At 32.2% G+C, this 26,008-nt stretch overlaps 1 long non-coding RNA gene across 1 annotated transcript in view; it reads left to right on the forward strand.

The window, feature by feature from the left end:
* Positions 1-26,008, forward strand: part of LOC107137754 — a 164,667-nt gene that overhangs the window by 12,310 nt on the left and 126,349 nt on the right. The window contains exons 7-12 of the long non-coding RNA XR_001502918.2: positions 1,470-2,373; positions 3,576-3,654; positions 4,158-4,184; positions 9,146-9,284; positions 10,058-10,174; positions 10,853-10,872. This is a non-coding gene — a long non-coding RNA (uncharacterized LOC107137754). The remainder of the gene's footprint in view (positions 1-1,469; positions 2,374-3,575; positions 3,655-4,157; positions 4,185-9,145; positions 9,285-10,057; positions 10,175-10,852; positions 10,873-26,008) is intronic.

The following is a 26,008-nucleotide window of genomic DNA, read 5'->3' on the forward strand; positions in this document are numbered from 1 at the left end:
AAGATTTTCCACACTTTCCTGTTCCATGGAATACAGTGACTTGTTTTTTTGTCATACAGTTTTATAGATAGATAGATAGATAGATAGATAGATAGATAGATAGATAGATAGACAGACAGACATATATGTGAAATCAATTCCTTAAAAATCAACATTCAATTTGGAAGATTTTCTTTTTCCACTTTTCTATTTCCCCTGTGTTTTGTAGGTTCAAAATTGGAATTGCATGAATCTCTTACTGTCACACTAATGAAGAGCTAATTTCGTCATTTCTACCAGCTTGTTTGAGAAGGAACAGAATGGCACACTCTTGAGTTAACATTTAATTTTTTATAGTTCTTTCCTAACTAGTTTTATTATTAAGAATTTGGTAGTATAGTTTAAGATCTGGTATAGTGATGCCACCTGCTTCACTCTTCCTGCTAAGAATTGTGTTAGCTATTCTGGGTCTCTTATTTTTCCAAATAAATTTCATGACTGCTTTTTCTATTTCTATGAGGAATGCCACTGGAATTTTGATCAGAATTGCATTAAATCTGTATAGTGCTTTTGGTAGTATGATCATTTTGATAATATTAATTCTGCTTATCCAAGAGTAAGGTGGATAATAAAGGCCTTTCCAATGTCTGAATTAACAGATCTTTCCATCCTATAAGGTCTTCTTTGATTTCTTTCTTTAGGGTTCTGTAATTTTCATTATATAGATCTTTCACCTCTTTTATTGATTCCCAAGTTTGTTTGTTTGTTTGAGGCTATCGTAAATGGGGTAGTTCGTTTCCTTTTCTAAGGATTTGTCACTGATAAACAGAAATGCATTTGATTTATGGGTATTGATTTTATATCCTGCTAGTTTGCTGAATGCATTTACTAGCTCTAGAAGTTTTCTGATGGAACTTTTAGGGTCTTCTAGGTATAGAATCATATCATCAGCAAATAGTGCCAATTTGAGTTATGTGGCATATATACACAATGGAATATTACTCAGCAATAAGAGAATAAAATCATGGCACTTGCAGGTAAATGTATGGAGTTAGAGAAGATGATGCTGAGTGAAGTTAGCCAATCCCAAAAACCCAAATGCCAAATATTTTCTCTGATATAAGGAGGCTTATTCATAGTGGGGTAGGGAGGAGGATCATGGGAGGAATAGACAAACTCTAGATAGGGCAAAGGGGTGGGAGGGGAAAGGAGGGGGCATGGGGTTAGAAATGTTGGTGGAATGTAATAGACATTATTATCCACAGTACATGTATGAAGACACGAATTGGTGTGAATATATTTTGAATACAATCAGAGATATGAAAAATTGTACTCTATATGTATAATAAGAATTATAATGCATTCTTCTGTCATATATATATAAAAAAATTCTGGAATTTAATTGGTGCTGTTTACAATCTTTTAATTCAGACATTGAAGGCCTTTATCATCTGAATAGTACTCTGAGATTTCATTTTGTTCTTTTCTAGAATTTTGGCACATTCTCAATCTTCCTGATGATTCCTTCTCTGGAAACTAGGCATGGAGAGTGATGGAGATGCTCTTCCTTACTGGTGTGGCAGAGAGAAGCTTGACACTGCTGAGAGATATAATTGCCTAAGTCCCACTGAGTCTGTAGCTGTGGGCCTGGTGAGCTTTACTCTGAAAGGAGGATGGGGAGTATCTCACAGTGAGAGGGCCCAGTGTCTGCATTATTCACTCTATGCATGCTACACAACCATTCTAATCACATGTATATACTTTACCTGGGTGTGTCCTCCCTGCATTGCTCTGACCACTCTAAACTGAATGGGGTGCAACATACATAACCTTGAGCAGCCTCTGCAAATTTCTAGGTTTCTGTACTCAAACATGTTAAATGCTACAATCCATATTTAGACAGTTGTTCTTTCTTTTCCCTGCCATAGCTTTTCATGACTACCTTCTTCCCAATCCATTGAATCACCTTTGAAGGTTAAATGATTCTATGGTTGAATTAAATTGATATGCTGTTCACCAGTTCACCATTTTTTGTAGTCTAAGTATATTCATTTAGTCTGACTGCACATTTGTCTGGCAGAAAGTATTGGGCACAATGTTCCCTGATAGAGGTTGGAAGCTAATACAATGACCATAGTACCCATTCTAGAAGAGTACTACATTAGCTAATTTAATATGCAATATATAACTGAACCCTACTGTGCCTCATAGACCAATGAACATGTATGCTTCTATACCTCTCCTCTTTCATTGTTTTTATTCCTACAGGTCAACAAGGACAAAGTACTGGGCCTTACATTAAAATCCATTCTTTCACCATGAGATGTGAAATAAAGAAATTTGTGGGAAATGATTTCTGCCATCCTGTCTTTGGGGGCCAGTGGGAATTCTCATGTTAGTGATATTTTATCCATGAAATATTGATATTATATGATTTTTGTAGGTATTATGTAATACCCCACAGGACACTGTACTGGGCAGCAATGGAATCTGGGTCACTGATGATTGTATGTTTGTGTGTGTGTGTGTGTGTGTGTGTGTGTGTGTGTGTGTAAGAGAGAGAGACACAGAGAGAGGGTGAGCAAGAGAGAAAGGGAGAGACATCTATAGATATAAGATACATACTGGATATAGATATATTGAAACACTCTATCCAACAATAGCAGAATACAATTTATTTTCAAGCATACCTGAACATTCTCCAAGATAGATTAGATGTTAAGCCATAAAACTATACTCAATAAGCTTTTAAAAGGACTGAAATAATGTAGAGTATGTTCTATGACCACAGAGAAATTAGAAATAAAAATCAAGTTGAAAATTGCCAAATATTTGGAAATAAACACACCATATAGAACCCATGAGTAAAATAAAATATGTTAAAAGAAAGTATAAAACATTTTGTGCTGAGTGTGATATAATTAAAGAAATGCTCAGATGGAAGCATACAGTGATTATATCAGAAAAGAGAAAGATAAATAAGCTTCTACCTTGGGAAATAAGAAAAATGCTAAATGAGAAAATACAACCCAAAGTGCACAGGAGGAAGTAAATAATATAGATCTGAGCAAAAATTGTTGGTATGAAGAAAGAAAAAATATACAAAAAAATCCATAAAATTAAACATGAGTGAAATTGATAAAATTTATATAGACTGATACAAATCACTAAAATTAGTTTTGAAAGAGGGGATATTACTACTGACCCTGTAGATTCAATTAGGTATGTTATTGTTTATCCCATTGTGCTCTCTCAAGGGAAGAGCTAAGAAAGAAAATGCTTGAAACTGAGAAACCCAACATTGACATTTCATTCCCGTTGGCATCAGGGCCTGTAAGTTTTTCAGAAGATTCTTCAACAACATAGTATCACTTACTCTAAATCTATTTATGTTTCTAGCTAATTTGTGTTTTTTAACTAGCCAATAATTTAATCTACATTGGAAATCATCTTATAATTAATCAACATTAATAATATTTTAAGTTCTCCCTGGCTTCCATTCCTTCAAATTCTAGATTTTTTATATTTCTATGTTTAGCTTATACCATAAAAGCACTAGTCAGTCAAGAGTGTTTGAATGTCTCCTTCTCTTTTAGGAACAGAGATGATATTGGGCCAAAATGAGATGTATGACAGAGAATGCACCTGGGACTTCAACAGTGTATTTTGTAGGGTGTGAGTATTAGAAGGATGTAGCCAATTCTTACAACTTTAATTTTTGCCCCAGCATCCATTTTGAGTATATTTAACTTTCTCATATCAGAAGCAGGATTTATTCATCTAGGACAGTTTCCAGTTCTGTACCTCCTCCCATTTCCTCAATGTAGTCAATCCAGATAACTGCCTTTTGTAATTGCCTCTTGGTTGACCACCTCCCTATGGGACATCTAGGTACAACCTACTTGACTGGCCCTGTTAACTCTCACCCCACCCCATATGGATTGTGCACATATGCTGCAGTGACCACCTCTCTATCACAGTGTGACTCCATGGAATTTGTGTTTTCTTGCTTTAAACCCACCAATTAAAACTCCCAAGGAAGCCTGTGTGGATAACACTATGAACTCAACTAACTCTCCCTCTCTCTCACCCTTCACTCCCTTTTCTTCTCCTTTCCCTCTCCCTTTCCCTCCTTTCTTCTCTCCATGTGCTGCTTGACTTCTGCATGTGACCTCCAGAGCATGTGATATACTCCCCAAGGACTTGTAAGTAATATAGTCTTTATTTCTATCTTCTGTCTCTTCTAATCATTGAAGGGGATGCTTTCATCTTAAAGATCCTAAATTGAAACTGCCTCCAACTGTCTCCAAACACAGTTTGTTATAGGCTGGAATACCCTGTATACACTCCTTACACATTTAGTTATTTTTCTCGACTTACTCTACACTAGGTATTGGCAACATAATTAATATCCTCATGGATGACACTGATTCTTAGGGGGAAAAAATTTTCATTATTTCACTGACTTGTTCTCCAAACAACTATAGTACATAATCAGATAGATACATGGCATAATTGTATTACTAAGATTTGGACAGGAATGGGGAATGAAAATTAAGGAAAAATGTCTAAGGATATCCATGGAGATTATGATGAAAAGAAACAGTTGAGAAGTACTGTTTTCCATATATAGAGGAATATTGTTTCCACCACCTAATTGTGGAAGAATTGGATATAAAGCATATCAGTTGATATTTTTCCAGGATTCCCACAGAAGTAGCAGGCTTTGCAGAGACAGTGATACATTATCTTAACTTAAATCCTAGTTGAAGGAATGTGTCTGTGTAGTTTTCTTAAAACTAAATAAAAATATTTATTTTGAAAAAACATTTTCCAAAATTCAGAAAACTCAACTGTTCCAGACTTACATCCACATATTTGTTAGCAGGAATTTTTAGGGCAACATTTACTATGTTTGAGACCAGAGAATTAAGTATGCATAGTGATATACTGCTACTCTGGCCCATAAGTTTTTATTTACCATTGTTCAGCAAGAACTGTTGAGATTTATAATTCAGTCAAAGAATGATTGATATTGAGCTTACAAATTTGAACAAGCAGGAGGGTGTATCAATAGTCTTTACTTCTATAATTTTTTTAACATTATCCATACAAGTGCCAAATTCATATATTGGTGTAAAATGCAAACCTTTGCAACACCCGGACACAATTTGAGTACCATGTGTTCCTTAAGTGGGAATATAAACACTTGGACCCAAAGGGCATTGGGCAAATATCCACTATAGTTCTGTGATCTACATCTACTTTATAATCCTTTTTGGTCTAGGCTGCAGTAGCAACAAGGTTACATAATTTAGGGCTGGATTCACCACCCCCACCCCAAATACCATCTTGTTTCTCATTTTCACAGAGAAAACATGTAAAGTTGCAAGCTATTTCTTACCATTACTTATAGAATAATGTTCTGTGCTTGTATAGTCTAGGGAAACTAAGCTAATAAGGAAGAAGGAATACTTAACATTTCTACAGTTCATTGAACTTCCTCAATGACAAAAACAAACAAAATTGCACAAAATAGTCACCTGAGAGTCATACTTAATTTCAAATTTCTGACTTTGGACAATTAAAATCAAGTTCTTTCCTTTATTAATCTTATTTTATATTCTTTTTGAGAAAATAGGAATAACATTTATCCTTTGGGGGATATTTCTGTACTTCTTGAAAGATTCACCAATCTTTTAAAAATATTTTTAACTGTCCTTTGTAAGATTATCTTAAATGTTCTTAGGAGTTTTATTTTGTAACAGCTATAGTTTATATTGTTGTTCAATATAATAGACATCAGACATTATACATTAAACAATAAGTTCTCCCTTCAATGGATGAATGGATAAAGAAACTGTGGTATATATACACAATGGAATATTACTCAGCATTAAAAGAGAATAAAATCATGGCATTTGCAGGTAAATGGATGGACTTGGAGAATATCATATTAAGTGAAGTTAGCTAATCCTAAAAAATCAAAGGCTGGATGTTTTCTCTAATGTGTGGATGCTAATCCATAATGGGGATGTGTGTGGGGGAGTGGCATGCAAGAAATGGAGAAACTTTAGATAGGGCAAAGGGGAGGGAGGGGGAGGGAGAGGGCATGGGGATAAGAAAGATGGTGGAATGAGATGAACATCATCACCCTAAGTACAAGTATGAAGACACGAATGGTGTGACTCTCTCCTTTATGTACAACCAGAGATATGAAAATTGTGCTCTATGTAAATGTATTACATATTGAAATGCATTCTGCTGTCATGTATAACAAATAGAATAAATAAATAAATTTTAAAAAATATTAAGTTCTAAAGTCACAGTACCTTATTTCATATGCTCAGTAGCCACATGTGGCTCTAGCCTACTATATTGGACAGCATGAGATGATAAAATATTTTTATTGTCACAGAAAGTTCCATTGGATGCAAATTATTTAGAGCTACGATAGTGTATCAGGATATGATAAAAGATGTAGATGAGATAAATACAAAATATATAAAATACCCTTTGTTAAAATCTTAGCTAAGATTATTCTGGGGAAAGTATGCTTGAAAATAGAAGAGTAAGTTGCCATATTGATAAATGTTTCTGAATTTGTTTAGACTTGCCACGAAGCTAGAATATGAAGTAAATCAGATAATAATCTTGAATCATTATGTCTATATTAAGAAGACAAATGCAAATTTTAACTATCATTGTATGTTTGGGGCTTAACTTTGTACATAAAAGTTACAGCATTATAATTTTACATAAACCTAGTATTTCAAGATATTTGAATGGTTAACAGGACAATAGAAGAAAGCCTTAAGTACCTTTGATAAAATTTGTGACATAGTGCTCTGCAGATGGCTTCAGAGAGCACTAACAAATATTTTGAGATCATACCATTTTTTATTTGCTCATTGGGTAATCAACAAATTTGATATCAGTAATCACATTTAAGCTTTGCTCTGTTCATCTTTGAGGGAACTCTGAATATAAGTAATCAAATGCATTCCTCATTTTGTCAGATCTGGGTTTCTAGTTACACTGAGGTTATTCAAAGATCAAGAAACTCAACTCAAAGTGGATCAAAGACTGGGGGTCTAGAACAGAGGAGACCCTGCACCTAACAGAAGGAAAAGTAGGCCCAAATATTCACCATATCAGCATAGGATCTGACTTCCTTAACAGAACTCCTAGAGCACAAGAAATAAAATCAAGAATCAATAAATGGAGATGGATTCAAACTAAAAACCTTCTTCTCAGCAAAGGAAACAATCAATAATTTGAAGAGAGAGCCTACAGTATGGGAGAAAATCTTTACCACATGCACTTCAGATAGAACATTAATCTTCAAGATATATAAAGAGCTCAAAAAATTTAACACCAAAAAAGCAAATAACCCAATTAACAAATGGTCTAAGGAACTGAACAGACACTTCGTAGAAGAAGAAATACAGTCCATCAACAAACATACGAAAAAATCTTCAACATTTCTAGCAACTAGAGAAGTACAAATCAAAAATACTCTAAGATTTGATCTCACTCCAGTCAGAATGGCAATTATCAATATTACAAGCAATAATAAATGTTGCGAGGATGTGGGGGGAAAGGTTCAATACTGGTGGGACTGCAAACTGGTGATACTGTTATGTAAAGCAGTATGAGATTCCTCAGAAAACTTGGAATGGAACCACCATTTGACCGAGCTATCCCAATCCTTGGTTTATACCCAAAGGACTTAAAATCAGCATATTACAGTGACACTGCCACATCAATGTTTACAGCAACTCAACTTACAATATTTAAACTATGGAATCAACCTAGGTGTCATTCAACAGATGAATGGATAAAGAAAATGTGGTATATATGCACAATGGAATATTACTCCACCTTAAAGAAGAATGAAATTATGGCATTTGCTGGTAAATGGATAAAGCTGGAGAATATCATGCTAAGTGAAAGAAGCCAATTCCAAAAAAACAAAAGCTGAATGTTTTCTCTGATAAATGGATGCTAATTCACAATAAAAAGCGTGGGACTAAGGAAGAATAGAGTTACTTTGGATTAGGTAGAGGGGAGTGAAGGGAGGGGAGGTGTATGGGGGTAGGAAAGATAGTAGAATGAATCTGACATTACAATCCTATGTACATATATGACTACATGACTGGTGTGATTCTACATCGTGTACAACCAGAAGTGAAAAATTATACTCCATTCATGTATGATGTGTCAAAATGCATTCTACTGTCATTTATACCTAATTAGAACAAATTTTTTAAAAGTTGATTTTATATACTTTTTCAAAATTATAGATAAACATTGTTTATGGATGTCTTTTAAATGAAAAATGATTAGGACACTTGCTTATTGCACTTGAATGCACCCTTTCACTAGATTGTTACTTTGGGGCAAATTTTAGACTACTTTTTAAAAAATGTTTAGCATAATTTAGTTGAATACAACCTTTCTAGATATTCAGATATTATTGGCATGTGCATTTTTCTATAAAGATGGCCTTGTGAAAATTGGTAAGTTACAATAGATTTAGTTTGCCAGTGAAATTGTTAGAACTTGTCCTTAGACTTTATAGAATGGAAATGAAGAGATTATGGTTTTGTTGCTTTTTTAAAAACTTATTTATTAATTGGTACTAAGGATTGAACCCATGGACACTTAACCACTAAGCCATGAACCCAGCCCTTTTTATGTTTTATTTTGAGACTGGGTCTCACTAAGTTGCTGATGGTCTCACTAAGTTGCTAAGGCTGGCCTTGAACTTGTGATCCTCCTGCCTCAACCTCCCAAGTCGCTGGGATTACAGGCACCACCATGCTTGGGATTGTTAATTTTTATAGTAGTATTTTAAAAAATTTATAACAGTCTTAATAGAACATGAATATTTTATTTCAAAAACATAATTATTACTGAACTGTTCTCTGTCCTTTGGACCTTATGGGAAAAGAGAGAGTGGTTCATATTTGTGCATGTGACACACAGAGGACTTAGTAATATCCACCTTTCCCAGTCTGTGCATAGCATAGCATACTCACACTTCATAACTGTTTTATTGTTAGATTCTGTGTGCCCTGTGTATATATAGACACATCTGTATGCATGCATATTTTTGTATTAAGATGTTATTTTTCCTCTTTTTTTTTCTTTTCTCTGTTAGGTGACAATAAACCCCAAAATGGAAGGGCAGTTGTTCATGCCTGTCTTCTTAATTCTCAAATGTCATTTTCAGAGTATGAGCTGACAACTTACTTCCAAAGTCTCCATTCCTACCTATGGACTCTTGGACACCCTCACAGGTATAATAACTATATGGGTAGGGAATTTCATGTTTATAGGAAAGCAGCCTAGAATGGGTTTGAATTAATATATCTTCTTCTTAGGCTTGATTGCATTTGGTTGCAGCCAAAAGGGATTAGAACTCATCCAAAAACCATATGAGTATGGTTACAGTACAGAGGAGTTATAGCTATGTGATCATAACAGGTTTTCTTGAACTGGAGGTCTCTCCTCAATAATCCTACCCTCAGCTGAATTACCTTTATCAGACTATTACATTTTAGCTCTTTATTGGCATGATAGATTCATTCAATGTACTTTTGATTTCCTGTGGTCAGATAACTTTCAGTTTATTTTTTGTGACAAAGCCACCTTGTGTATTGCCTTTTATAGAATAAGTTCTCAGTAACTTTTGGTGAGAATAGATATATTTGTACCCTGTTTTGAGTGATTTGGGGAATAATCTTTCCAACAAAGCAGTGAAAGATGATTTTTAAGAAAGCAAAAGACACTATTTTCAGTGGGACTCAGATGATTCATTCAATTTTAAAATTCTGAAAGATACAATGTGTTGATACTAAAACATATAGAGACATGGAACATCTGGTTATGGTTTCAGGGCTGTGTAAATAAGGAGCAGTTTCCAAATGAAATCAATATTAAAAAGAAATAAACAGCAAATTTCCCAGACTCTCACTGCATTACCTGCTTCACTGGAAATAGAGTTTTTTGTTTGTTTATTTGTTTGCTTATTTATTTATTTATTTATTTATTTATTTATTTATCACCTCAGAAGAGAACTTTTTTGGGAATTCTTCTGGGAGTGAATGGCACCATTAAATTTCCAAAAGAAGGCTCCTCCAACAAAGAGCTCTTCACCTGAATATTTTGCAAGAGACACACTCTGAAGGTAAGGTTGTTAGTTAGAATAGTCCTTGCTTTCTAGAAGCTGTGTCTGGGTAGAAAATGATATGTTAATTTCTTGCAGTCTGATGATTTGAGTACATTTTAATGGATTCCAGTGGCCACATAGCACAGTGGGTTAAATGTCAGAGCTTTTGTGTATAGCTTTTCTACATTTCAGTATATTTCCTTCCAACATGAAGGATTTCCTTATAACTTTTCTTCTCTCATCCAGTTGACAGTACTTCTTTATGGCTGGATCCATTGTATTGCTAGAAAATTGTATTCATGAGATACAGTATATTCTCAGTGACTCCGACTAGAAAGTTGACAGATAGTTTTGTCTGAAATAATTGATCAAATGAATGAGCTTTAAGGAGCCAAGAACAGCAGGGAAGAGACAGATACAAAATTTGAAGTTGCTGAAGAATGTCCTTAACTTTTTAGCCCATCAAAAGGAGAAAATGCAATACAATAGTACTTGGCATTCTTTATGTTAGGAAGTTATAAAGTGATTTTTGTAGCTATAGTGTGGATCCAGCTGCTAGAAATGTGGCTTTCTCTTTGTACTCTACATAGATTTGTTCCATCACATGTATGGGAATAGTAAGAATTTCATGACCCCCTGCCTCTTTAGGGCATGTGTTTCTAACCTCTGTCATTTTTTCTCTCTGTGTCTTTGTAGGTGATGACCCCAAAGACAAGGTATATTTGTTAGAGTTGGTGCCATTACTTCTACCACCAGCTTCACCAAAACAATGATATAGTCTTCCTTATGCACAGTCACTTCTCTTTCCTGTGTGGCAGTGGATACCTCCTGCAGATAAGAAATGCTTAACTGAGAAATGCTCATGTTGGGATATCATCGATGAGACTTTAATTTGGGCATGGTGACTGTTTCCCTTGCTGCCACTTGACTCAAACCCAGGAGCCTCACTAGAGGAAATAATATTACACAAGAAGCTCAAAATGATGGAATTGCTCAGTGCTCCCATAAAGATACACTTATAATTTTCCTTTGCCATGTGATAAATTTTTGAAAATAGGATACAGTCAAAAGAAACTCTGCATGATATTTTTTAAAAACTCGACATTTAAATAATTAATATATAAATTAAGTGCCCTCCTCTCATTAATGCCACCCTTATAGCTTTCTTCTATTAAGGGAGGTATGTGCATTCTTTTAGAGGATAGATGTGCACAAACACAAAAACTATTTTGGGGAGGGGGTCTAGAAGTGGGACATATTGTAATATATTCTCCTGCAAATTGCCTCTTTCATTTAATAGTCTTTTCAATGGGCTTTTTCTACTTCAGTAATACATACATATCTGTGCCATTTGTTGAATGACTGCATGACTGTTTTGTAGATGAAATATAATTAAATGTTTTAAGCATTTCTCATTCATAGATATTTATGTTAGCACCAAATTTCTGTGCAATGAACCTCCCTATATATCAACAATCTTGCTTTTGTTTATTATATCATAATAAAATTACTAAGCAGTTGAATCACTGGGATTAAGAATATACACACTTCAAATTCTGAAAATTATTGCAAAATTTTCCTTTAAAATGTGGTTAACAATTTTATCCTTCATGGCAATGAATGAGATTGCCAACTTTCCCACAACCGTACAGATAATGGATTTTATAAATATTTAAAATCTTTGCCAATGTTATCGCCCAAACTATTGTCTTAAATTGTATTTCTTTTGTTTTTTTAGTTTTGTCATTTTTTCATGTTTATTAGTCATCTGTATTTTTTAATTTCTTCTTTTATGTCCAATTTTGAGGGTTTGGGGAGGTTTTAGTCTCTTCCAGATTTCAAAGAGCACATTTACTATTGAGGAAATAAGCTTTGGATTGTCAAGCATTACAGATTTTTTTACACACTTTTTAACTTTATTTTGTTACAAGAATGTGTATGATTGTTATATGTCCAAGTATAACCATGTTTGCTTTTATGGTTTCTGAGTTTCATGTCATTTTTGGAAAGATACTTATACTTAGTCCATAAAACCCTTCACCTATGTTAACTTCTAATTATTTTGTGTTTTTTTAATTCAAATTCTTAAATCATGAGAATTTTTTTTTGTTTTGAAATCTTAAGGTTGCCAAGTTATTTGCCATTACTTGCGATTATTTGCCAATAATTGCCCATTTATCTGTAATGCCATCCTGCGCATATGCTGTATTCCCATCTGTGACGGGCTCCATCTTTGTTCTGTGGATCTGTGTGTTTCTTCTTTTGCCTCCTGTCTCATGTGTCTTCTTGTTGGGAGAAATTGCAGTTTAGACTGCAATTTCATAAACTATAATAAATTAATTTAGGGAAGAATTGGTTTTTAATAATATTAAGTCTTCATATCCAAGAATAAGGTATGTCTTTATTATTCAATAATTTTAATGACTGTTAATATTTTTACTTTTATGATGGGGTTTTTATTCTAATTTATTTGCTTCTTTATTTTTCTTTATCTGAAAGTTTTGTTTTGGGGGGATTAGTAGTCATCTTACTGTTTCTCATTTCTTTTCAGATTTTTTCAAAATATTTATCAAATTCTTTGCAAATATTGACAATTTTTATTTTCTCCCTTATTGACCCTGATTTTAATTATGTTGATAAAGTGCACAGACTGATATTTGCAGGGCACTCAAACGATTGTGTAAAGAATTACCCACCCTTGACTTAAATGGGTTTTAATGGAATGCTTCTTGGGTTTGAACAGCACATTGTTGCTGGTTTATTTCCCCAAAAGACTACCTGAAAAAGCTATGATCAAGCAAAGCTGAGCTTATTAAACTTATTGCAGCAAGGGAAAACACCACCTTGATAGGGTTTAATAGTGTTTTAAAAGCAGGAAATAAGGGCTCTGGGTCTGGGCTGATGTGATTTAAAGCAGGAAAGTGATTAGGGATGGGCAAAATTCATCATGTAATTCTTTAAGATTGATGGGAGAGTATTATGAGGTTCTTAATGTTAGTCCTGATAATCAAGTTATTGTCTAAATGAACTGCTTGCCTAGATAAAGTGTTATCAGTGATAGAAAACCTATTTGCCTATGTGAACAAACTGAATTTATTTATTAGCTTATGCTTTTATCTTGCTGGGCAGGACTCAGGGGTGGTATCAGGTCTTATTCCCAATAGGTAAGTTATTTTTATATAGATGGTCTTAGTCATCAATGTAAGATGCTAATTTTAAGTTTGAAATATTTTGTTTATTGCATTAGAAAAATTTTCCACTTTTCATATTTTTCTAAGACATTTTAACGAAAACCATGTAATAGATATATTCATTGCTTTTTGTACAGTTATATTCTTTTTAAAAACATTTATTGGTGTAAAAATTCATTTCCTATTATTGAAATTTCTTATTTTTCCGTGAACAAACAGACCATATTTGGTTTTTAAAAAAATTTGATTATTTTAATTCACTGCTGAATTGTGGGTATTTTGATTTGGGAGTTTTGAAAGCATATTACTACAGGAAATTTAATCTGTTATTTTATGTGCTGTTTTTCTCATGCTTTTATATCCAATTTTCTGGTTGATTATGTTAAAGCAATTTTGAGCATTTCTTTCTATTCTGTGCTCTAGAATGGGTTAAATAGCTCTAGCATTACTATCAATGGTTAAACAAATACATCAATGAAATCAACCACTCTTTTGTTTTTGTTGGTTTGAAAAAGTGATGCTGTCTAGAATTTTTTTTTTTTTTACTTTTTTCTATGGTTATTACTTGTCTGACATTTTGCGTATTACATTTAATCTTTTTTCCCCAGAAGATTACAATCCGTGTAGGTTTTCTAGCATATTAGAATGGAGTTTGGGTTATTTCTGCTATGACTTTTTAAACTTTGTAAATTTAATCAGTAGATTTTTTGACATCATTAGTCCTTCATTTCCTTTTCCCCTCAATCAGTTTTTCAGCACAATTTATCAGGCTTTTAAATGTTCTAATTATTTATATATTCCCTGCATTCTTTTCTGCTTTTCCTAATAAATTCTTAAATAGAGCCAGAAACAGTGATGTATGCCTGTAATCTCAGATACTTAAGACGCTCAGGTAGGAGGATCATAAATTCAAGATCAGCCTGGCAACTTAGTGATAGCCTGTCTTAAAATAAAAAGGGGTAGGATTGTAACTCAGTGATAGAGTGCCCCCTGGGTTCTATCCCCAGTACCAAAAACACCTTAAAAATTTGTAATTTATAATCTATATTTATTTTCATTTGTTCTCGTGTTCTTGGTAACCAAAGATTTTTCTCTGTTTATTTTATAACTTTTCATTTTGAACACATTATAAGCATTCAAATTAATAAGAGGAAAGAACAGTGAACTTGCACATACTGGAGATTAGGAACCTATGTTCCATTGTTATCAACATTTGTTATAGTTACTTCATGTTTTTTAAAAAGTATGTTTAAATGAGCCTGGAAATCAAAAGTATCTCTTTTTCCCTAGTAGAAACAATTTTAAATTTTATTTTCAAATAATGATATATATTATAAAATCCAAATTTATAAAAGATGCATAGATCCTAAAAGTGAAATGCAATCTACCTTCTCAGTTCTATCTTTTATGGCCACACAGTTTCTCCTTCCTGGAGACAGTGTTATTGTTTTTTTGTTTCTCCCTACATACACCCCCCCACACACACATCCTCCATACTCCAGGATAGATAGATACACACACACACACACACACACACGCACAATTTTATACTTTTCTGTAACTTTCTTTTGCATACTTATGTGAAATATAAATACTTAAATATTTCTAGCAGGTTATTTTATATTAGTATATGAGGAGCTTTTTTATTATTTTAAATAATTTTAATTTATATCTTTATATAGGTAAAATTTACATACATGCTTAAATATTAATTGTTTAATTTAATGAGTTTTCTTAAATGTAACTACTGCCTAAGGAGATATTTTTATAACTACTTAAGTAGTTTCGCTACTACCTCTTTTCAGTCAAGGACATTCTCATAAGAAAGTGTTCTGATTTCTGTGATCATAGATTGGTTTTGCCTATTTTTGAAATTAATATGAATGGAATCACACAGTATGTGTCTGTCTTCTTCCACCCATCATAATGATATTGAGATTTATCCACACTATTCCCTATATTAGTGCATTTTTTATAAAAACAACAATAATAATGTTCCTTTTCCAGTGGATCTTATCTAGAATAAATGATATCCATTTGTATAATTTCTACTAATGTTAAATATGATCAATTGATTAAGGTGGTGTATGCCAGTTTTTTTCACTGCAAAAATGTTCTTTTATTGTCAGGAGATACTTTGAGACTCTAAAAATATGTTCTATATCATTTAATTTCAGTATCCATTGAAGACTCTTGCTTATAGCAATTATTAGTATGGGGTTTACCTAATGATTGTATTTCCATGATGTTTTATACACTTACTCATTGAAATTTATAAGGAAGAGCTGTCCTTCTTCCCCATTTCAAAAATATATTCACTGGTAGAGATTAATCAGTATGTATTTATGGATATTTATTTTATTTTCAGATTTCTCATGTATCTCAAATATTATTTATTTTCATGCAAATTTTCCTAGGTTTGACCACTGGGGACTCCTGTAAGTTGACCCCTGTGTTCTTTGAAATGGCCTCCATAGTTTTTTAAACACTTACATATTTTTTATTTCTACTGTATGTCCTAGCTATCTTATATTTTCCTCCCCAAAGTCTATAATCAACCATTTCTTAAAGGAACCCTGGTTCTTTATATTGGAAAAAAGTATTTAGAAACCAAGATCTGGGTATTACATGTACTCATTACAACTGTTGTGTCATTGCTTCTAGGTCCAGAGATAAGAAATATGTATATGTTTATACACAGACATCTATATTTTTTCTGTCTTTATCCATTTACCTATCTATATGCTAAGTATGTATTCTCATAGTATATTATAGATAATTTACATATTCTCAATCTATACAAGAAATCATGAGATCATACTATTTCTAAATACAATCCAGTATCACAGGGCTCGGCTTATTCTTCCCTCACCTTAGTTTTTATTCCTTTCTTCCACCTGGGAATGCTACTTTTTATTATCTACAATGTTTTCTCAAGTCTCAATGCAGTATATGCATAAAATAACTTCATAATTGCTAACTCATATCCGTTTATAAACAAAATAATTAATTGGAACACAATATCTAAATGTAGATTTTTAAATTTTACATTTCCTATTTTTTTCTGTGATTATTTTTCCTTTTCCTTTTAATGATTATGTAATATGAACTATAAAATAACCCATATTTTCCATTAATTCATTCCTGATTTCTATTTATTCTTCCTTTCCTTCTGTTTCCCTTTTTATATTCCCCCCCATTCTTTTTATTTTTTAATTGAAATGAAATTCACATAAAATTAAAATTTAAGAATACATTATGAATAATGAAAACATACATTATGAATAATGAAAACTGGTATTTCACAGTGTTGTGCAACCAACTTCTTTATCTATTTCCAAAACATTTCCAGCACCCCAGAGAAAATCCATAACCATTAAGCAGTTAGTCATCACTCTCTATCTCCTGTATTTTCACTTTTGAGTTTTTTGATAGGCAGACTTTTTTAATTTTGGTGAAGTACAGTGTATCAATTTTATTCTTTTATTTGCAATACTTACTGCAAACTCTATTGAATCCTTGCTTATCCTACATTTACAAATTTATTCTTCTGTTTTCCCTTGAAGCTTTATATTCATAGTTTCTGCACATATGTGCAATATTGCAAATCATTTTAATGTGTAATGTAATATAAGGGTTGAGTTTCAGAATTTTCATGTGTTCCTCCATTGTTCCAGAACCATTTGTTGAAGACTTTTCTTAAATGAATGAACTGATGCTATTGTTCAATTAAGTTAACAATGTATATATGGATCTTTTTTGAACTCTGTTTTTCTCTTTTAATGCCATTTTTTTTTTTGAGAGAGAGAGAAAAAATTTTAATATGTATTTTTTAGTTTTCGGCGGACACAACATCTTTGTTTGTATGTGGTGCTTAGGATCGAACCCGGGCCGCACGCATGCCAGGCCAGCGCGCTACTGCTTGAGCCATATCCCCAGCCCCCAATGCCATTTTTTTTCACTGAAGTTTCATAGTAATTTTTTTTCTTTTCATTGATTCTTTTAATTATACATGACATTGGGATTCATAATGGGATATAATTTGCCCTAATTCAGTCCCTAGTATTTCCCCTTTCCCTTTCCTCCTTCTTCTATCTCTTCCCTTCCCTCTGCTTTACTGATCGTCCTGCTATGTATTTTTTAATAATTTTAAAGTAGTATCATGATGATGAGATTCACTATGGCATATTCTTATATGTACACAGAAAAGTTAGGTTAAATTTAGTAAATCTTGAGATAAGATACTGTGAGTTCAAAACTTTTTTCTCTTATTTTAAGGTTTTTGGGAGGGACTTGGCTATACTAGATCTTTTGTATTTTCACTCTATTTTAGAATTAATTTGTTAATTTCTTAAAAATAAAACTTTTAGGAAATTGATTTGGATACATTAAACCTATTTATAAATTTAGTGATAATTTGCATCTTGACCAAAGTGAATCTACTGATCTGTGAAAATAGTATGGTCTTCCATTTATTAGGTCATCTGTAATTTCTCACAAAATTTTTATAGTTTTCAGTAAAGAAGGATAGTTTGTAGTTTTCAATATGAAAACATTAAAGTTTTAAATTTAATTGTTAATAAAAATTTAACTATTAGATATATCCCTTTGATTTATGGTTTGATGCTATTATAAATGAATGTCTAAATTTGATTTTTCAAGTTTTGTGGTATTATATAAAAATTGTAATATTTTTACATTGTAAATCCTTTTAAATTGGGTTGTCTTTTTCCTAATCTCAGCAGAAAGTATCCAGTTTCTTATCATTAATAAATATGGCTATAAGTTTTTTTGAAGATGCCTTTTACCAAAATGATTAAGTTTTCTTCAAGCACTTGATTACTAATATTTTTACAATGAAGATATATTAAATTTATCGATTATTTTTCTACATTTTAGATATAATTATGTCTCCTCTTCATGCTCTTATTATAGGAATTATTTTGGTCAGATTTTAAATATTAAACCCAATACCCAACATTGCATTTCTGATATAAGCCACTTTGTCATTATTATTCTTTTGTGTGTATTTCTTCTTTTTTTTAATTTTTTTTTAATTTTTTTATTGTTGGTTGTTCAAAACATTACTGTGTGTATTTCTTTACTAAATTTTCTAGTACTGTTTCAGGATTTTTTATTGTGTCAATGATCACCATTAGCCTGTGATTTTCTTTTCTTATGATGATATTTTTAAATAAGACTTCATAAAATATATTGATTTTTTTTCTTTCTTCCTCCATTTTGCTAGTATTTCTTCCTGGAAATTTTAGAAGATTTCATTACTAAAATGGTCTGGATGTGGTGTTTCCTTCATGTTATTTTAAGTAACAACTTAAATGTATTCAATAACATAGAATTATATAGAGTTTCTGTTTCATCTGATGTCAGCTTTAGTAAGTACTATTTCTCAAGGTTACTCCATTTCATCAGGGTTGTTGGATTCAACTGCTATAAAGTTGTTAATATCATTTCCTTGTTACCCTGGTAGTGTCTGATACATAGTATCATTTCCCCTTAGATGCTTCTTTCCGAGGTCTCCACTTCCTCAATTTATTTATCATTTAAAAAAAAAACAATTTGACCTTTCTTTATTGTCCTTTTTCTTTATTATCTGTTTTTGATCTTATATTTTTCTTCCTCGTTACCTTGGTTTTAATGTGCTCTTCTGTAGTAACCTTTTAGGGTTGAAACTTGGGTCTTTGTGGAACTTTCTTGGCTTCTAATGTAAGCATTTAAGGTTATAAGGACTTTACTAATGAATATCACAAATTTTGGTAAAATTGTCATTCAGTTAGTAGCTTCTTCCTTTGTGATTTAGTTTAACCTATTGTTTTCAAGTGGAATATCCAAATATTTGGAGTTTTTCTGGGTAACTACTTGCTACTTCTAGTTTATGTTATGAAATTAAAAAGTACTCTGTAATATTTCAACTTTTCAGAATTCATTAAGACTTATGATCTAGCAATTGAAGTATCATGATGAAAGTTGAATGTGCACATAAATGTGTATTTAGCAATCATTGAGTATAATGGTCTACAATGCCAGTAATTCAAGAATTCTGTCATTTTTGGTTCAGTATTTAGATTCCCTACATATTTAGTGAACATTTTTATTGTTCTGTAAGTTACTAAGAGAGTAATGTTAAGAAAACACTTCTGCCTGTAGTTGTGAATTTATTTTTGTCTGTAGTTCTCAGTTGTTCTTTATGTATTTGAAGACCTCTCATTTTTTTATATTTTATGGCTATCATGACTTTTAATTTTTCTATTTTCCTAATTTGATATGTCTCTTTTAGATAATATCTGTTGTCTTGGAATCTACTTTCTCAAAAAAATTAGAAAGGAAAGAGGGAAGGATAGGATATCATAAAGATATAGGGAAGATCAGTAGTGTAGAAGGAAATGGAGAGTCAGAGAGGAGGGATGGGCAAGGGGAGGCAATGCAGGATGAACTCTTAAAAATCACATTATGTGCATAGATAAACATACCACATAGAATTTCACCTCTATGTATAAGTGAAAAGAACCAATCAAATATAAATAAATAGGTGAGCAAAAGGAAGTCTGGCAGTGTAGAGGAAGAAGAAGAGGGGAGGGGAGAGAGGGCAGGAGGAAAAGGGGAAAGACTGCAAACTGAAATTGAATCCACACATGTATGATGATATTGTTGGGATGAACTCAACTACAGTTATATATAACCATAAATCTCTAATAAAAATATTAATGGGGAAAAAAGAAATCTACTTTTTCTTCTATTGGAGTAGAGTTATCAGCTTATGCTTGTAGTTTGATGTAATTTTCTGCTCATTCTTTTACTTTAAATATATTTGTGTCTTTATATTTAAGTACTTCTGTTATAGACAGCATCTAGATAAATCTTTTTATGTTCAGTTTGACCATCAGTGACTTTTAAGTTTTGATCTCTTTGCACTAAACATGCTTATTAACATGATTGGATGATGCCTACTATTTAGCTGTTGATTTTCCTATTTGTTCCATATAGTTTAGTTGGTTTCCCCCTCCCTCCCCCCCACCTCGCCCCCCCTCTCTGCTTTGCTTTATTATTTTGGGTTAATTAAATTTTTTTAGCATTATATATTAACTTCTCTATTTACATTTTAGCTCTTTTTCTATATATTTCTGTTTACGGATTCCTGTATGTGACATCCACCTTTATAACAGTTGACTTAGAGTTAATATCATACACTTCATGTAAAGTATAAAAAGTTTAACCAGAGTAGTTTTACTAAGTATCCCTTTTTTCTTCTCTTGATTTACTTTAATATATATGGTATAAACCTATATATTATAACTTCCTTTCTGCAATCAGTAGTCTTTTAAATAAAACAAAAGGACATACTATAGTTGTTGGGGTTTTTTTTTGTATTTACCCATATATTTATCATTTCTGCTTTTTGTTCCTTTCTGTTTCAATTCTTGGCTCTTTTTCTTCAGTCTGAAGAATTTCCTTTATTATCCCTACAGTGGAAGTATGAGGATAGCAAATTCTCTTACCTTTTATTTGTCTGAAAATACATTTTTCCTTCACTTTTGCTGAATATAAAATTCTAGATTGACTCTTCTTTCTTTTAGCACTTTTTAAAATGTGATAATATGGTGTTTTATTATTTTTTTCTCTACTTTTATTCATAAGAATTCAGTCATTCCTTATATCATCATTTATGTGTGTTAGGTGTATCTTCTTATTCTCTGTTTAGTTTCAAAATTTTCTTAGTATATTTTATATCCAGATTTGGTTTCCTTTGTGTTTTTTATTTTATATTCATGAACTGATACGCTGCTTCGTCATAAATTGATATTCTATGTGAAAAGTATATATTTTTAGCCCACATTTTTTCCTGCATACATATTTTTCACTTTAATTTCCCACTCTCTTCTTTCATTCTACAATACAACAATACCTATACAAGAATGCTTTCTACTTTTATAACTGTCCCTGATACTCCTGTCCTTTAAAAATAATCTTTTTTATGTATTTTTCTTTTTTTATTGGTTGTTCAAAACATTACAAAGCTCATGACATATCATCTTTCATACATTTGATTCAAGTGAGTTATGAACTCCCATTTTTACCCCAAATACAAATTGCAGAATCACATCAGTTACACATTCACAATTTTTACATAATGCCATATTAGTGACTGTTGTATTCTGCTGCCTTTCCTATCCCCTACTATCCCCCCTCCCCTCCCCTCTCATCTTCCCTCTCTACCTCATCTGCTGTTGTTTAATTCAAATCAGGTATTTATGCCAAGTTCAGGCTCACAGACCATTTATTTTGCAGTTTCCGATCTGACTTTAATTTTTATATGTATTTTGATCCTCTTATGCTATACTTTTCATTTGGTTTATTTTCACAATTTCCATTTTTTAAATTGTATTCCCTACATTTTCACTCATTATGACCTTGTTTTTCCTTTAATTATTGGAGCATATTTTACTAGGTTCTTTAAAGTCCTTATCTGCCAATACCATATCTGTTTCATCTTAGTATATGTTTCTTAATATATGTGTAATTGGAATCATGGGAAAAAAACAGGTAGAAAACAATTGTGGAATGCTATTAATATAAAATATTTTTATATTTTAATATTTGAAAGCCATATTATTATGAGTGCTAAAATAGTAATACTATGCTATGGGTATTCTAACATATGTAACTGTACTCAGTATTACAACAATAGTGTTCAAAATGAGGTAAGCATGAATATAACCATAGTAGTAAATGATTCTTATATTTTACACGAAATGGTACCATATCAACTGAGTAAAATAAAATGTGTGTGTGTGTGTGTGTGTTGCTATTTATTGAACCCAGGCTCTCATGTATGCTAGGCAAGTTCTCTACCAGTAAACTATATATTCCCAGCCTAAGGAATGTGATAATTTAAATAAGTATATATATTTAGAATATATAAATATACACACATATATATATAAAGTCATAGGATAATTGCTAAAAAATTAAGAGAAATGTAGCTAAAAAGGCATAGCAAAATTAAAATGTAATAATAAAAATGCTTTATTAATCCAAAACACTATAGGGAAAAAAGAAGAAAGGAACAAAGTAAACAAAGAAAGCAAATATCAAAATGATAGACCTAAATCTAAATCTAATCATATTGGTCATTACGTTATACTCTCATTATTCATTTCCTTAGTTAGTCACACACTAGTTAGAGTGTTTTAAAGTTTCTTTGTAGTTTTCTTTAGATTTCATGTATTTTATGCAAGTTTTATTTTATACACTTTGGTGTACATTTACGTTTTGTGGGTCCAATTAAATTTGATCTTCTTGTGGATTGTAATTTTGATACAATGAGAATAGCTTTTTAACTTTTTTTTAATTTTGTCTTTGTTTCTCTTTAGGGGAAACATTTAATTTTGTATATTTTTATTTGAATGACTGTTAAAATCTAATATTGTCCTATTATTCATATTTATGTAACCAAGATGTTGTGTTAATTAGCCTTTGTAATCTTATTTATGTTATTTTATATTTCTCCTTTCTTCTTAAATGACTTGTTTTTTTAAATTTTTGTCTTTTAAAATATACTTGTATTTCTTTCTACTATAATCATTTAGAAGATATGTTGCATGATGTTTTGATAAATTTATATTAATTACACATCTTATATGTTGAAATCAAAAATTTATTTGACCTACTTAGTATAGGATTCATTGTGTGGAAGAAAATAGCAAACTAAAAAATTCCTTACTTATACAATTAATTAATCATTACTATAATGATGTTTTTATTGAGTACATGCTTTAAACTGGTAGATTCTGTGCTGAAAAGTTTATGAACATTGTCTTTTTAAAAATTTTTCCAGCTGCTGATGTAGCTGAGTAGTAAAACACTTGCTTAGCATGCCTGAGACCCTTGATTCAATTCCTGGTACCAAATATTTTTTCAAATTACCCCATCATATAATATATTACTATGTTACTAATTTGAAATGTAACGTATGTAATATATTTAACATATACACTTATTATGAGGATACTCATTCTGCCTTTCCCAAATTTCTCTTTTGCATATTAAAAACTTTATAAAGGGCTGGGATATGGCTCAAGCAGTAGCGCAATAGCCTGGCATGCGTGCGGCCCATGTTCAATCCTGAGCACCACATATAAACAAAGATGTTGTGTCCGCCGATAACTAAAAATAAATATTAAAAAAAAGAAGGAGGAATATATACCAATCAAGTAACTTAAATTTTTTTTAAATAAAAACTTTGTAAAGAAGCTTGGACATATTTGGAATAATACTAAAGTTATCAGACACTAGGAACAACACTGGTAGTCACTGTAACTGATTAAGCAATATCTGAGTCTATTATATCTTACTACTGCACTCTGTGTGATTAGTCATTAGACCTTTATGCTGTTCATATAGCATCATCACTTTGTTGGCATAATCTAAAATTTTTATTTTAATCTCATGGGCACTTTTCATTTGTATCATATTAAATTGCAGAATTTATGCAAAGTCAAATTATTGCATTTATTTTGTAATTACATTCTCTTGTAGCAATAGGTACTATAGATTCAATAATTACATAAAGAAGTCAATATGGTTATCACTGCTTGTATCATTGCTATTTATTTTATCTATTTTTTTTAATTTGGTTCTCAGGAAGAATTGTTCAAGAACTCCTAAAGTAATGTATTTCCTTCGACTTGATATTATTAGCCCTTCTTTTCTTTTCTTCATTAATTAGTTTGATCAGTCAGATTTCTCAGTTATTAGTAAAAGATATATAACATGAAGTACCTTAATGGTGGTGGCGGGGGTGGGGGGGCATTCCTAACCATAATGGCTTGAGGCTCAGTGGACTCCAGTAATACAGGATCAAAATAAGCATCTGGTCTTTTGCTTTATTACTATAGCAATTCTGTGTCTACTGGTTTGGCTCAATTATTCAGTCCATTTTTCATTATGAAAACATGAGCTCAGAGAAGGCCTGGTCATTTTCATTTATGTGCATTGACAAAAGGGCCATTTGAAGCTCTTGATTCAGTTCTTATCTGACTTGAAAACTCAGTAAAGTTTGAACTTTTCACTTCCTGTCTAGTGGTTGAGAGATGAGCCTAACTTAAGACACTATGACATTGGCTGACCCAGGAATGGGAACTCAGGGTAGACCTGGTCATATCCCCAATGGAGGTATGATATTCAGTGATTATCAGCTCCACTAGAACCTCATGGTCTAGAATGGAGTGTCCCTGAGGACCAGGGAAAGGAAGCTGCAAACATGACCAGAACAAAGACTTGTAAAAAAAGTGAAAGTATTTTACATGAAGTCTTAAATTTAAAGTACATTTACATAAATTATGCCCCCACCACCAGTAGTGTACCAACTACTCTGATACAGCTCTTTGTTCCCATAGATGTAAGTTAATAATTATCACTGGCATACATTATTAAACAATTCCATAGACCACCAAAAATTTCCCTTAGGCTAATGGATAGTCTCAAAGACTCCCCCTTGGTTTATCCAGTTGCTCCTTTTTTTTTCCTTTGTGGATGATCCCAGTTTTCTATGGGTCTTAGAAGGTATAATGTGTGGTAGTATAAAGTTCTTTCTTTGTGTACATTATGACTTAGAAATTATTTTATTAGGGTTTAAGGGAATTGCTGGGGTTTTGTGGATTAGGCTTTAGTTTTCCAATCTGCACATGCAATTCCTTGGAAGTATCAGGCTTCCAGGCAATTTAGTTTAGGAAACTCCTTGGGATATGAAATAATATCAAGCACCATTTCTAATCACAATACTTAAGCTGTGTCTCCACTTTAGAGAAAAAAATGGTTCTTTATTTCTTAGCCCTACAGTGCAGAAGTGAGTAATTAAACATTACCTCCTTATCAGTGTGACAACCCCTTCTATAGGCTATAGTAAGGGCCAGTGGTGTATACTCTTCTTTCAGGAGAGGAGTTATTCCTGAAGGTGTTAGCAGAGGTTTTTCTCATCTCACTCTGCCTTGGGAAGAATATGGTGATTGCACATTTTCTAATTTCATCATCTTCTGTCCCTTAGGCTTCTTGTATCTTATCCATAGACAGAAAAGATTCCTCTGCATAGCTGTATGCTGTTTCATGCTTTCAGAAAAGCAGCTTGAATACTCTTTACTTCTTTGATGATGAATAGCTACCACATCTTTCAACATTATTATCAGACTCTAAGACTACACACAGGTCATGATACACAAAAAGTCTGTGTTAAAGCACTGCTTTGGTATCACGTCAAAATAAATGTCAGTTTCACAATGCAAAGCCTGACTGATGCTGGACACAAGAACTTTAACTTTGACACTGAAAATTTGACTTGGTGATGATATAAAGGAAAACAAGTCGGTGAAAGAATATCCAGGAAAGGCTTTTATTAGGTATTTTATTAACAGAAAGGAGACAGGATTGACCAAAGTGTCAGGCTGGCTCCCTAAACAAAGGAAAAGAGTTTTATTCATTTGAAAGGGCTCTTTGCAAGGGGATAAGAGTCTAAGTTTTAGGAATATTAATTGTCTTTAGGTACATTTCAAAGGTGTAGGGTTTTTTTTTTTTCCTTTTAAGAGCTCAGTAACTCTGAGGAAGGCAAAATCAATAGGTCATTCTGGAGCCAAATATTAATTTTTCGTAT

The sequence above is a fragment of the Marmota marmota genome, unplaced genomic scaffold (genome assembly GCF_001458135.2).
Source record: "Marmota marmota marmota unplaced genomic scaffold, marMar, whole genome shotgun sequence".
Lineage (NCBI taxonomy): Eukaryota > Metazoa > Chordata > Mammalia > Rodentia > Sciuridae > Marmota > Marmota marmota.